This window comes from Dromiciops gliroides, chromosome 2 (assembly GCF_019393635.1).
Source record: "Dromiciops gliroides isolate mDroGli1 chromosome 2, mDroGli1.pri, whole genome shotgun sequence".
NCBI classification, from domain to species: domain Eukaryota; kingdom Metazoa; phylum Chordata; class Mammalia; order Microbiotheria; family Microbiotheriidae; genus Dromiciops; species Dromiciops gliroides.
Genome location: NC_057862.1, coordinates 294757731 through 294773332, shown reverse-complemented (window position 1 = coordinate 294773332; position 15602 = coordinate 294757731).

Genomic DNA, 15602 nt, shown 5'->3' with positions numbered 1-15602 from the left:
GTATTTTATTTTTTCTAAATTATATGTCAAGACAAATTTTTATCATTCATTTAAACAAGATTATGCAATCCAAATCCTTCTTCCTTCCACATTCTCCTGCCCTCTTAAAAATTATAGGCCATTTGATATAGATTATGTACTATCATGTAAAAGATATTTCCATATTAATCACAGTTGTGAAAGAAGAAACATCAAAAAGGATATGAAAAATATGCTTCAATCTCTATCAGTTTTTTATCTGGATATGGAAAACATTTTCCTTCATGAGTCCTTTGTATTTATCTTGAGTCATTGTGTTGCTGAGAAGAGCTGAGGCATTCATAGTTGTGAATCACACAATGTTACTAATACTGTGTACATTTTCCTGTTTCTGTTCATTTCACTCCATATCAGTTCATACAAGAGTTTCCAGGTTTTTCTGAAATCTTCCTGTTCATAATTTCTTATTGTATGATAGTATTCCTAATGTTAAACCAGCCCTGAATTCCTGGTAGAACTTCCATCTGGTCATAGTGAATTATCCTGGCAATAATTTGCCATAATCTCCTTGCTAATATTTTATTCAAAGTTTTGCATCAATATTAAGTAGGGAAATTGGTCTATAATTTTCTTTCTCTGTTTTGGCTCTGCCTGGTTTTGGTGTCAACACCATATTTGTATCATAAAAGGAATTTGGTAGAACTCCTTCACTTATTTTTCCAAATAACTTGTATATTATTAGAATTAATTTTTCTTTAAATATTTGATAGAATTCACTTGTAAATACATCTGACCACAGGATTTTTTTCATAGGGAGTTCATTGTTGGCTTATTCAATTTCTTTTTCTAAAATAGGGCAATTCATGTCTTTTCTTCCTCTTCTGTTAATCTGGGCAATTTATATTTTTGTAAATGTTCATCTGTTTCATTTAGATTGTCAAATTTATTGGCATATAATTGGGCAAAATAGCTCCTAATTATTGCTTTAATTTCCACTTCATTTGTGGTGAATTCACCCCTTTAATTTTTGATACTAGTAATTTGGTTTTATTCTTCCCTTTTTTAAATCAAATTAACTAAAGGAATATATATTTTATTGATTTTTTTCATAAAACCAACTTAGTTTTATTTATTATTTGGTTTTCTTATTTTCTATTTTATTAATCTCTCCTTTGATTTTCAGAATTACTAATTTCATATTTAAAAGGGTTATTTAATTTGTTATTTTTCTAACTTTTTAGTTGAATGTCCAATTAATTGATCCCCTTTTTCTTTATATTATTCATGTGAACATTTCGAGATATAAAATATCCCCTAATAACTGCTTTGGCTGTATCCCATAAGTTTTTGTATCTTGTCTCATTGTTATCATTCTTTTGGATGAAGTTATTGATTGTTTCTATGATTTGTTATTTGACCCACTCATTCCTTAGGATGAGATTATTTAGTTTCCAATTAATTTTCAGTCTATCTTTCCATGGCTCTTTATTACATGTAATTTTTATTGCATCATGATCTGAAAAGGAAACATTTATTATTTTTGCCTTTCTACATTTGACTGTGAGGTTTTTGTGCCCTATTACACAGTCAATTTTGGGGTACATATCATGTACTGCTAAGAAAAAGGTATATTCCTTTCTATCCCCATTCAATTTTCTCCAGAGGTCTATCATATCTAACTTTCCTAAAATTCTATTCACCTCTTTAACTTCTTTCTTATTTATTTTGTGGTAAGTTTTATCTAGTTCTGAGAGGGGGAGGTTAAGATCCCCCACTAGTAATTTTTCTGTCGATTTTCTCTTGGAACTCATTTAACTTCTCTAAGAATTTGGATGCTATACCACTTGGTGCATATATGTTTAGTACTGATATTATATAATTGTCTATGATACATTTTAGCAAGATGTAGTTTCCTTCCTTATCTCTTTTAATTAGATCAATTTTTGTTTTTGCTTTCTCTGAGATAAGGATTGCTACCCCTGCTTTTTTTAACTTCAATTGAAGCATAATATATTCTCCTCCAACCTTTTATATTTATTTTGTGTGTATCTATCTGCTTCAAATATGTTTCTTTTAAACATCATATTGTAGAATTCTGGTTTTTAATCCACTTTCATATTAACTTCCATTTTATGGGAGAGTTCAACCTATTCACATTCACAATTATAATTACTAACTGTGTATTTCCCTCCATCCTATTTTCCCCTTTGTTTATAATTTTCTTTCTTCTTTCACCATGTTCCTCCTCACCAGTCTTTTGCTTCTCACCACTGCCTCCTTTAATCTGCCCTCCACTTTATCAGCTCCTCTCCTTTTTCTTTCCCCTTTCCTCCCCTGCTTCTGCCCTCCCTTCTATTAGTGCCCAACCTTTTCCTCTTGAACTTCTACTTCCCTAAAGGCTAAGCCAAATTTCTTTAATCAAATGAATGTATGTGTTATTTTGAAGCAAAATCCAATGATAGCAAAGTTAAAACAATGATCACCCCTCCCTTCTTTCTCTCTATTGTCATTGTGTTTTTTGCAATGCTTCATGTGATGTAATTTACCCCTTTCCTCTTCTCCATGTATGCTCCTTTTTTTCACCCCTTAAGTTTTTTTTTTATATTATCACATCAAAGTTAATTTGCACCCATTCCCTCTATATATACTCCTTCTATCTGCCCAAATAGAGATATGATTCTTAAGAGTTACAAGTGTTATCTTCTTGTGTAGGGATGTAAACAGTCTAACCTCATTGAATAACTTTTTTTCTCCTGTTTACCTTTTGATACTTATCTTGAGTCCTGTATTTGAAGACCACATTTTCTGTTCAGTTCTGGTCTTTTTGTCAGGAAACCTTGAAAGTTCCTCATTTCATTGAATTTCCATATTTTCCCCTGAAAGATAATGCTAAATTTTATTGGGTAGTTGATTCTTGGTTGCAATCCAAACTCCTTTGCCTTCCAGAATATCATATTCCAAGTGCTCCAATCATTTAATGTTGAAGCTGCCAGATTCTGTGTAATCCTGACTGTTTCTCCATGATATTTAAATTACTTCATTCTGGCTGCTTGCAGTATTTTCTCCTTCACCTGGAAATTCTGGAATTTGGTTACAATATTCCTTGGAGTTTTCCTTTCGGGGTCTCTTTCAGGAGGTGATAAGTGGATTCTTTCAATGAGTATTTTATCTTCTGATTCTACAGTATCAAGGCAATTTCCCTTGATAATTTCCTGGAATAGTGTGTCTAGACTCTTTTTTAGATCATAGCTTTCAGGTACTCCAATAATTCTTAAATTATCTCTCCTGGATCTATTTTCCAGATCAGTTGTCTTTCTGAGGAGGTATTCCACATTTTCTTCTATTTCTTTTCATTCTTTTGATTCTGTTTAACTGATTCCTGGTGTCTCAAGGAGTCATTAGCTTCCATTTGCCCAATTATAATTTTAAATCATTATTTTCTTCAGTAAGCTTTTGCACCTCCTTTTCCATTTGGCCAATTGTATTTTTTTGATAAAAGTATTTTATTTTTTTCCAATTACATGTAAAGATAGTTCTCAATATTTGTTTATACAAGCTTTCCAATTTCAGATTTTTCTCCCTCCCTCCCCTCCCTCCCCCTCCCCTAGACAGCAGGTAATCTGATTTAGGTTATATATATAACATTAAACATATTTCTGTATTAGTCATGTTATAAGATAAAAATCAGAGCAATGAGGAAAAACTTCAAAATAGAAAAACAACAGCACCAAAAAACAAAAGAAATAGTATGATTCAATCAGCATCTATACTCCACAGTTTTTTTTCCCTGGATTTGGAGATCCTCTTCCATCATGAGTCCCCTGGAACTATTCTGTACCATTGCATTGGTAAGAAGATTCTAGTCCATCACTGTAGATCAACATAAAATGTTGATGAAACTGTGTACAATGTTCTTCTGGTTCTGCACATCTCACTCATCATTATCCCATGCAAGACCCTCCAGGTTTCTCTGAACTCCTTCTGCTCATCGTTTCTTACAGCACAATAGAATTCCATCACAGTCATATACCACAACTTGTCCAGCCATTCCCCAATTGATGGACATCCCCTCAACTTCCAATTCCTTGCCACCACATAAAGAGCAGCTATAAATATTTTTGTACACGTGGGTCCTTTTCCCTTTTCCATGATCTCTTTGGGAAAAAGACCCAAAAGTGGTAATGCTGGGTCAAAGGGTATGCACAGCTTTATAGCCCTTTGGGCATAATTCCAACCAATTGTATTTTTTAAGGAATTGTTTCCTTCAGTCAATTTTTGTACTTTCTTGTCCAAGCCATTGACTCTTTTTTCATATTTTTTTTTGTGTAACTCTCATTTCTCTCATTTTTTCCCATTTTTCTTCTACCTCTCTTATTTTATTTTTAAATCCTTTTTTGAGCTCTTCCAAGAAGGCTTTTTGGTCTTAAGAACAATTCATTTTCTCCCTTGAGGCTTCACATTTCTATACTGTTAAGGGTTAAAATTCTAGATAGTCTGTCTAAAATATCTAATGAGTGGTCGCCAATAAATTATAAGCTTTAGCAAGAGTTAGATTTTTAAGCATTTATTAAGGAGAATAAGAATTTGGTAAAGAGAGAGAGAAAGGCCTAGATTCCTATCTATTAAAGGGAGAGCACATTTCTAGCTCCCTTCTCCGCCAGAGTCCAAAGGAAAGAGCCCGAGACTGAGCGCCAGTCTCTTCCTTCCTCCTCCCACTAGCCCGCGTCACTTCCTGACTCCTGGTCTTGCCCTCAAATGGAACAGTAATAAATGACATTACTAATGTACTGTTTGATAAATCCAAAGACTCCAGCTTCTAGGATAGGAATTCAGTATTTGACAAAAACTGCTGGGAAAACTAGAAGATAGTATGGCAGAAATTAGGCATAGACCAACACCTTACACCTTATATAAAAATAAGGTCAAAATGGGTACATGATTTAGACATAAGAGGTGATACCATAGGTAAATTAGGAGAGGAAGGAATAGTCTACCTATCAGAACTTTGGAAAGGAAAACAGTTTATGACCAAACAAGAGATAGAGTATATTATAAAATGCAAAATGGATGATTTTTATTACATTAAATTAAAATTTTTCTGTACAAACAGAAGCAATGCATCCAAAATTAGAAGGGAGGCAGAAAGCTGGGAAACAATTTTTATGGCCAGTACTTTTGATAAAGGTTTAATTTCTAAAATATATAGGGAACTAAATCAAATGTATAAGAATCTAAGTCATTCCCCAATTGAGAAATGGTCATAGAATATGAACAGGCAGTTTTCTGATGAAGAAATCAAAGCTATCTATTGCCATATGAAAAATGCTCTAAATCACTATTGATAAGAGAGATGCAAATTAAAACAACTCTGAGGTAACACCTGACACCTACCAGATTGGCTAAAATGACACAAAAGGAAAATAATAAATATTGGAGAAGTTGTGGGAAAATTGGAACACTAATGCATTGTTAGTGGAGCTGTGAACTGATCCAACCATTCTGGAGAGCAATTTGGAATTATGCCCAAAGGGCTATAAAGCTGTGCATACCCTTTGACCCAGCAATACCACTTTTGGGTCTTTTTCCCAAAGAGATCATGGAAAAGGGAAAAGGACCCACATGTACAAAAATATTTATAGCTGCTCTTTTTGTGGTGGCAAGGAATTGGAAATTGAGGGGCTGCCCATCAGTTGGGGAATGGCTGAACAAGTTGTGGTGTATGAATGTAATGGAATTCTATTGTGCTGTAAGAAATGATGAGCAGGAGGAGTTCAGAGAAACCTGGAGGGTCTTGCGTGGGCTGATGATGAGTGAAATGAGCAGAACCAGAAGAACATTGTACACAGTATCATCAACATTGTGGGTTGATCAACTGTGATAGATTAGATTCTTCTCACCAATACAATGGTACAAGAAAGTTCCGAAGGACTCATGATGTAAACGTCTCTCCAAATAAAGGGGAAAAAAAAGAACTGTGGAGTATAGATGCTGAATGAACAATACTATTTCTTTTGTTTTTGGTACTGTTGTTTTTCTTTTTTGAGGTTTTTCCTTTTTATGCTCTGATTCTTCTCTTATAACAGGACTAATGCAGAAATATGTTTAATGTTATATATATATATATATCCTATATCAGATTACCTGCTGTCTAGGGGAAGGGAGGAGGGAGGGGAGGGAGGGAGAAAAATTTGAAATTGGAAATCTTATATAACCAAACGTTGAAAACTATCTCTACATGTAACTGGAAAATAATAAAATACTTTTATAAGAAAAAAAAAGAAAAAAAAGTTGAGGTCTGCTCCTGGGGTACAGGGTGACTGTTGCAAGTTTCTTTTACTGGAGAATGGGGGCCTTGTCACTGACTTTCTGCTCTGAGGCTTCTGGGGCTTTCAGATTCCTCACCAGTCTGGGCTTAATCCCTGTGCTGGGATGGTTTGACCTAGTTGCCCCTATCCTGTGGGTGGCTCTCTAGCTGGCAGCTTTCCCTTTCAGAAGGGCCTGGGAGGGGGGGCATCTCACAACTGGCCTGCTGTACCACCAGCCTGCTGAGCCAGGACTAAGGGGACTCAGCTGTTGATCTGTGCTGTGGCCAAGCGTCTCCTGCCGACTTGCCAGGATATTCTCTGCGCTGTGCTTTTCCCCTTTTACCCAAGTGAGACAGACGTTTCATGAAGTCTTCTAAATTATCTCAACTTGAAAGACTGTGTCTCTCTCTCTTTTTGTAGATTCTGTATCTCCAGAATCTATTTAAAGACTTGATTTTATATTGTTTCTGAGGGAAACTCAGGAGAGCTCAGGCAACTTCCTGGCTTCTCTCCACCATCTTGGCTCCACATCAAAAGTGAATATTGAAAATGACCTTACATGTACTTTGAAAAAATAATGGCCTGGTAATTTTTTTAAAAAAAAGTGAAAATAGTATGCATCAATCTGAATTTAGACTCCATAGCTCTTTTCCTGAATGAGGAGACTATTTTCTATCATGAGTCTTGGAATTTTTTTGTATCATCGTATTGCTGAGAAAAGCTAAGTCTCTCATAATTGATCATCGCACAATGTTGCTATTACTGTGTACAATGGTCTCCTTCTGCTCACTTTACTCAGCATCAGTTTATGTAAGACTTCCCAGGTTTTTCTGAAATCTGCCTACTTATAATTTCTTATAGCATAATTTTCTTTCTTTTTATTAATTGTATCCCCAGTGCTTAGCACAGAGCCTGGCATATAGTAGGAGCTTCAGAAATGTTTATTGGATTTGGTTGGTTTGCATCATTCTTTGCTTCATGGATAAACATAGCCTGAGTTCTTCAGCTAATTACAATCTATAGGAGATGAGTACCTTTTTACATAGCTAGATTGATCCTATGAAAGCAAATAAAGCCTATGACCAGGACAAAGCACATAGCCTTTCTATCATGGTAGAATTTGCCAAAATTTATGGCTAGTTATCACAACTTTTGAAAACAGTGTTATCTCATTAATATTATGAGGCATCAAAGGAGGAATTTGTTAAGAGATTATGTAAGAAAAGTGACAGAACTTTTCCTAACCTTTGACCTGTTGAACCCATTACTAAATTTTTATTTACAAGAATGTTAATGGCAGCGATAAAATAGTTCTCTGTTTGAAAATATTCATAAGTGGCACTATTTGTAATAGCAAATAATTGGGGGTAGGGAACTGTGCCTGAAATACATGGTTTGGAGAATAGCTAGACAAATTTTGGAATATGGATATAATGGAATATCATTGTTTTGTAAAGTACAGTGAATATAAAGAGTTGAGTGAAATATGAGGCCTGAATGAAATATGACAGAGTGACGATTTCAGGGTCAAACAATCTATATCCAAATTATGACAACTATGTAAATGAAGACCATATTTAATGGGGCAAAACACTCAAGGCTAATAAAATGGACTACATTGGTCTTAACTTATAAAACTACAGCACACAGACTTTTATCTTTTAGTAAACACTAAATGAGGACAAATGCACACTATGTGGTAGTCACTTTGCCATACTCTTTGGTTTGATGGTTTTCTGGGAATGTATCTTCTGGCTGGCTTATTTTTTGAGTTTGTTTAGATTAGTCTGCTGAGTCAAAACAAAAATTGTTAGTAATAAAAAAGTAAGAAATGAGCCCCAGAGGCAAAGTGACTTTTTCAAAATCTCAGAGATAGCTAGTGGCAGAATTGGAATGGAGAGAGCTCACAGTCTAAAGGGGGAGATAAAATAAAGATCTAAATAATAATTCTCTAACACAGCATATGAAAGGGTCATAATAGTGGCAGAAACAAAATATTTTGTGAGTTCAGTCTAAAGGATTACAAAAAGCTTCCTAAGAAGGGGAGGGGACAGTGTTTGAACCTAGCCTTTAAGTAAAATTGTGAAACAGAATAAAATGGGGTTGAGGGCATTACTCAAATAGAAGGCACAACTTTAGCAAAGGAAGTGGTAGGAAAGAATCATAAGATAATGAATTTGAAACAAGAAATAAACTCAAAGATCCCTTCACCCATCTCCTCATTTTACAGGTGAGGATGTCAGAGGCCAGAAACCTTTAGGAAAATTTTGAACTTTGCTAAAGGTTAAATAGCACGTGACAGAGCAATGATTTGAATCAGGTTCTGTGACTTTAGATTCAACACTATTCTCTGTATGGGTCATGTATGGGGGGAAAGCAAGAAATCTTATTTGGATGAAGCAAAAGTGGTATGAAGGGGAATAATGTGAGATGAAGATTGAAAGGAATATTAGGCCAGATTGTGAAAGCTTTGAATGCCAGATTCAATCAGGAGATCCACATAATAGCTAGCACCAAGTATTTTGAGAGCTGTCTTGTGGAGGAGAGATTGTATTTGTTCTAACTGACCTAAGAGGGAAGATCCGAGGGGAACAAATAGATGTCAGAAATAGGAAAGTCTACACATAATGTCAGGAAAAACTTCCTAACCATTAGAGGTGTCCAAAAGTGGAATGGGCTGCCATTAGAGGCAGTGGACTCTTCCTCCTTGGAGTTCTTTGAGCAAAGGATAGGTGACAAACACACATGCCCACACTTGTCCAGTATGTTACTGTGGGGATTCCTTTCATGTGTCTGTTGAGTCTCATGACTTTTGAGTTTCCTTCTGTTAAGGGTTAAAATTCTAGCTAAACTGTCTAAAATATCTAATGAGTGGTCGCCAATAAATTATAAGCTTTAGCAAGAGTTAGACTTTTAAGCATTTATTAAGGAGAATAAGAATTTGGTAAAGAGAGAGAGAAAGGCCTAGATTCCTATCTATTAAAGGGAGAGCACATTTCTAGCTCCGCTCTCCGCCAGAGTCCAGAGGAAAGAGCCCGAGACTGAGCGCCAGTCTCTTCCTTCCTCCTCCCACTAGCCCGCGTCACTTCCTCCCAAAGAAAAGACTCCTGGTCTTGCCCTCAAAGACCTTCGCTTCATGGGCAGAACTCTTCTACAGTAAGTATCCAGCAGGTGGCGTCATTCCAATCGTTACAGTCCCCCCTGTTGTTCCTCAAGAAACAAAATGTTTCCTTGATGGAACAGTAAAAACAATATAATAACTATTGCTAACTAATAATATGTGAACAACAATATAGAAAAGGAAGAGAGGAAAGTTTTGTCCAGAGGGGCGATTTTTTTTTTTTGTCCTCATGAACCGACGCTTTGACATTAGTCTTGCAAAGGGAGGGCCTCTGCAGAGAATACATGTTACAGATGGTGTATATTATAACAGAAAGAGAAAACAACAACAAAAACAACAAATCAAAACTGTTCATTTAAAGTCTCTGAAAGTCTTTTCTCAGATGTCCTCTAGGTGTAGTCGTGGAATGGAAGTCTTTTCAGGGGTTGATGTGTGGATGCTGGTAATCAGCCAGGAAATTTCCTACAAAATTGAGCTTAACACAACTTTAAAATAGCTTTGTCAATAATCAAATCAAACAATGAAAGTTTTCAAAAACATGTCTAAGGGAATTCAGAATCTTAGTTGTTACACATGAAACATATAATAAAACAAAAATTGAACCATTCTTTAAAATTATAATATTACTATAGTCCCCCCCTTATGGAGGGTAATTGAGAAGACAATTGCTGCGATATTAATTATTAAAAATAATTTTTTATCTTTGTTTCATCACTTTTTGCATCATCTGCCTAATTATCCTCATGCCATTATGAGAAATTAAAAAATCTAATATAATTGGTAACAGGTGTCAAGGCCAAATTCAACACTGTATTTATCATGACACCTGAGATAATTATGGGGGTTACCATAAAAGAACAGAGAAATGATGGGATATGAGCATTCCCACACTTGAGCAATATGTACTGCTCATACAGTATGCCAGGCTTAAAATAGGTGGATGGAATATATGTCCAAGCCACCGAACATATTGGAAGAAACTGAGTCAGACTTAATCAGATGCATGGGATTGAGATGTCCATGGCATCAGGCATATAGGAGGGAGCATAGAAGCCAGGTGTAGAAGTGAGATGGGTGGGATCAATACTTCCAGCCATCTGTACAATATTGTGGGGAAAAATAAAATAAAATATTAAACCAAGAGAATCCAACCTCAACATTAGTCAAAAGCCGTTCCCTCGGCCATACCTTGACTTCATGCATGTCTCCCCTCATGTGACAGTTCAGTGTCTGCTCTTGCATGTATTCCTCTTGTGATTGGATGGCATCTTGGCCAACTGGCATCTGATAACTCAGAATAAAGGCAATTAATGTCTTAAATGATAAATTCCCATAATCCAAGTCTCATATGGATTTAAAAATTGAGGATAATAAATGATTGCAAAAAATGTGAATACATCTTGACTCAGAATATAATATATAATTATGCAACAATTTCAAATAATATCTCTTTTTTTTACTTAGTATACAATTACTTTTGTGAAAAATCAGAACATATTTAAATACAAGTTAAAGCACAACAGAATCTCAAAGAACTTTTTTTTTTGAAAAAAGAAAACTTTTACAAATGTTCCCCTCTTTTTTTTTTTTTTTTGGAATATGCTTATCAAAAATAATACTTCTAGAATCAATTTACACTTGCCATGGCAACCAATTTGCCAGGGAAATGCTTTAAAGAGTTTGATCAAATAATCAGTTGAGAAAAAATAACAAAAACAAACAACTCAGAATATGGGAGCACAATACTCCTAGAATTAACATTGTATTATGAAATCAAAACCATCTTGCCATGTTTCAAAATTAGATAGACAAATGAATAGAAGAAAATACAAATGGAACAATAAAAGACAGTGAAATTCAAACTAAGGAAATCTAAATGAATATGAACTTAATATCAATAAGAGTATTATAAAATATAAACTTGATCACATGACTATAAAAAGCTTTTACAAATATTCTCCTTGTTTTAAAAACTAAGTATAAGACACAATCTCAAAAGCATGAAAATCTCTATGAAAATAAACCCATACCATTAATTTCAAAATGTATATGTAATAGCATAGAAATCCTATGTAACCTCTGAACTGACATTAATAATCTGAGTGAATTCAGAACACTTTTGATTCCGATATCTAAAATCCCCAATACTCATATCAATACCTTGCTGCTTACTTCTACATTTCTGTAAAATATGTACCCTTCCATGGCAAAAGAAGCGGAGTCTTGAACTATGGTGATGATTGTCATTCTTATTCAGCTTAAGTTTTTCTTCTTTAACCCCTCTATATTGTCTGTCGGGCTTTTCACCATACAAACGCTTTATAAGATTACTAATTAAAGACAAAAGCAGGTTAGCAAAATTATGAACAAAACGAGCATATCTGGAATTTAAAGGGTTTTCTAAGGTTGTCTCAGAAGCACAGCCAGGCTGGGGAAGGGCTGAGCCTGAAACTGCAAATGTAGTTAGAGAAAGTTGAGCATGCGCATCAGATCTCTGGACTTCCCAGGCAGGGGAAGCTATGGGCTTGGCCATAGGAGGAGTAGAGGGTGGGGTCTGGAGAGGAGGGGAGGGACCAGAGCAATTTGAATCAGACTTGATTTTGAACTCAGGCCTGGATTCCTCTTCCCCCACTTTGCCTCCAGGTGCTAGGGGATTAAAAGCTGCTAGAGGGTGGGTCATTGCCTCCAGGCATGCAAAATTAAAGCAACAATTACTGTTAGAACTGGGAAAAGCTGCGGGAATCTCTTCAGGTTTCTCTGAAAAAGCATGGTTGGGAGAGGGAGAGATATTTCCTTGTGTGAGTAAGTTGCTGGCTCTTTTAACAAAAAAAAAAAGAAAAATAGAAAATCCACAAAAACAAAGCATTAACATGATCTTATCTCCCATTTGTCTGGTTAAACAGACTAAAATAAAAAATAGGATAATTAGGGAGTTTAAAAGGTCCATTCGAAAAAAATTAAAGGGAAAACGCAGCCAGTACGCCAGTACTTAGCAGTTAAAGGGAGAGGGAGGGGAAATTTCTTACCCAACCAGAAGATCAGAAGACAGGTTTAGCTTTCCTCTTCGTGGTCAGCCATCTGTTAAGGGTTAAAATTCTAGCTAAACTGTCTAAAATATCTAATGAGTGGTCGCCAATAAATTATAAGCTTTAGCAAGAGTTAGACTTTTAAGCATTTATTAAGGAGAATAAGAATTTGGTAAAGAGAGAGAGAAAGGCCTAGATTCCTATCTATTAAAGGGAGAGCACATTTCTAGCTCCGCTCTCCGCCAGAGTCCAGAGGAAAGAGCCCGAGACTGAGCGCCAGTCTCTTCCTTCCTCCTCCCACTAGCCCGCGTCACTTCCTCCCAAAGAAAAGACTCCTGGTCTTGCCCTCAAAGACCTTCGCTTCATGGGCAGAACTCTTCTACAGTAAGTATCCAGCAGGTGGCGTCATTCCAATCGTTACACTTCTAACTCCTAAATTCTGTGATTCTTTGACTCTTTTCAGGACACTACAATTTTGTCTTTTCTCCTTACTCAAACATGACTTGGTTATTTAGTTTATAGGAAAATTTCTATGCAAATTGAATCTGAGCTCTGACTCTTTGTCACTATGGTAATAGTTCATGTTTCTTTAGCACTTTAAGACTGATAAAGAACTTTCTTCACAAAAGTCCTTTTTATTAGGTAGCAAAAAGATGCATATCCCCATATTACATGTAGAATCCCATGGGAACCCCCACCCAACAATACCCCAATTATACTCAGATTTCTAGTTTTGTCTCCCCGGTATCTCTCTATTCAATCTTTTAGATACTCTCCATGTCTGAACACCTAACACTCATGAGCCCACACCAATGTGTTTTTCTTTCAATACTCAGTCAGAGGACACAATCAGTTCAAAGTAAAAGCATTTATTGAAATAATATACTTAAAATGTATAATAGGAGATTTCCATCCATAAACCTAAAGTATTCTCTCTTACAAATATATTGTAAGTAAATATAGAGGTTACGCATGCAATGCCTACATGCAAGAAGACTATGTAGATAGTCATGTGTCAGATACTGACAGGTCCCTGTTGTACTATTATGCATGTTTCCCATATTATTTCACAATGAATGAGATCTCTTGGATAGATACATTTCTTTGCTGGGTTCACTGGGGTGCTTTCTGCCTGATGCTTTACTCTATTAGTTGGATATAGTGTCTATCACATTTATCTAAACTGAAATCCCTAATTAGCTAGGACACTGTTAAGCTCTTTCAGAAAAAAAGACTAGAACCCTTTTCCTGGGACAATAGGATACCTCTTTAGTTCCTTTGAAATCATAGCACTTAGGCCTACAAATAAGAACGCCAGCTCTAAGCACTAGATTCTGTCTCTTGAAACTTCTCTTACATAGACATTTGGGGTTTAGGAAGCAAGGTCCTTCAAATCTCCTTCTCCAGATGTATGCAAGCACATGCCTTCTAAAATCACATGCTTCTTGTCTGATTGTCATTGTCAAAGAGAAGGATTAGGGAAGAGATGCTGAGGCTTGGAGAAGAGGACAGAGAAATCTTTCATTCCTTGGATACAGTCTGAGAGGTGAGATAAAAAGGGTTAAGCATGAGTTTTCAAGAACTCAGTACCGCCAAATCTGGTTCTCTTCTTAACTGTTTCAACCCTTAGATTTCCCATTTTTAAGCTCCCTATCATGTGATGTTATGGTGACTGATGAAGAAACCATGCTGTAAGGGGAAAGGCTCTGAGACTTTCCCCCTCTAGGATCATATGGCCCCCAAGAAATTTGGCCTCCTTGGCCTTTTCTTTTGTTCTTTTCCATTCTCAGTGCAGGGACTGAAGTCTCTGACCTTGGAAAAGTAAACTAGTAGACTCCAAGAATCAGAATCTACTTTTGAAAAGCAGAAAGATTCACACAGCAGTCCTATTGCATCTGGACATGAATTTGGTGGAATGGATGCCATGTAGGAAGTGAAGTAGTTTATGGAGTTAGGGAGATTGTTTCCCCTGAGGTTTTAGAGAAAATGTTTGGACATTTGTTCTTGTTATGTCTGTAGAGTAGACAACTTTTTGTTTAAAAAAAAGGGCTACTTTCAAAATGACTAGGCTCCAAATTTATGGGAAAGATGTTTTACTGTTCTTTTTCTTGCTCTGCTTATTCAGTAAATGTTTTTGATTTGAACTTATTATAGCTTCTAGTAGACTATTAAAAGAAAAACACATACATGGGGACTAGTGAGCTTTAAGAACTAGAATTTCAAGAACTCAAACCTATACAGTCTTTGGGAGTAGAGAGCCAATAAAGAAGGTTAATCATACTGTGCGAGACCCAATTTGTGAGTTGGGGGGTAACCCCAAAATGTCCTACACTAACAGGTTCATGCCACAATAGGAAAAATAGTCTAAATCTGCTGAAAAAATAAAATAAAATTTAATTAATGTAGATAAGCATCCATATCATGATTCATAATAGTCTTATTTCTGAAATTATGAGATACTCCATTAGTACTCCTTTACCTTTTGAAATATTTATTGTATTAAAAATGTAAAAAATATCCTTAACTACTGGACTATATAAGACTGCTCTTGGAGTTGATTTGACCAACTTTATTTTAAAATACAAAAACCATTCTTAACTCATCTATAAAACAAACTAACAAACCAGAATTTGGTATCTAGACTTCTGTTCTAAGTTCATTGTCAGGGACCAGGACTCAACTGATAAAATATCTGTCCTATCTTCTGCATAGTCAAGATGAAGGGAAGAATTGGGGAATGTTGTGTGTAGAGCCAGGATTGTGGAGGAAAGGCAGTAAACTCTCAGACTTCCTAACTCCAAAAAAACTCCAAACACAGCCATAAAACAACTTCTGGAACAGCAGGACCCACAAAAAGATGGCTGAGATTATTTTCCAGCCAAAGACAGCTTGGAATTTTGGCAGGAGGGGGAGCTGGGCTGGAAATGGGGTACAGTCCCATGATTATGCCAACACAGATACAGCCCCAGGCAGACTGCACTAAAGAAACTTACCCCTGAGGCTCTGAATCAGCTGCAGTGCCAGCATCTTCTGGAATTAAGTTCATTGTCTGGTGAGAGGTCCGAACAGCTTGCCAGGGGAGTCTATGAGGGTATATGCAAGAGCTAAGGAGGGTTTCAGATGTCCTACCCCAGTGGGGAACCAGGAAGAAACCTTCAGCAGTAGCAGCCC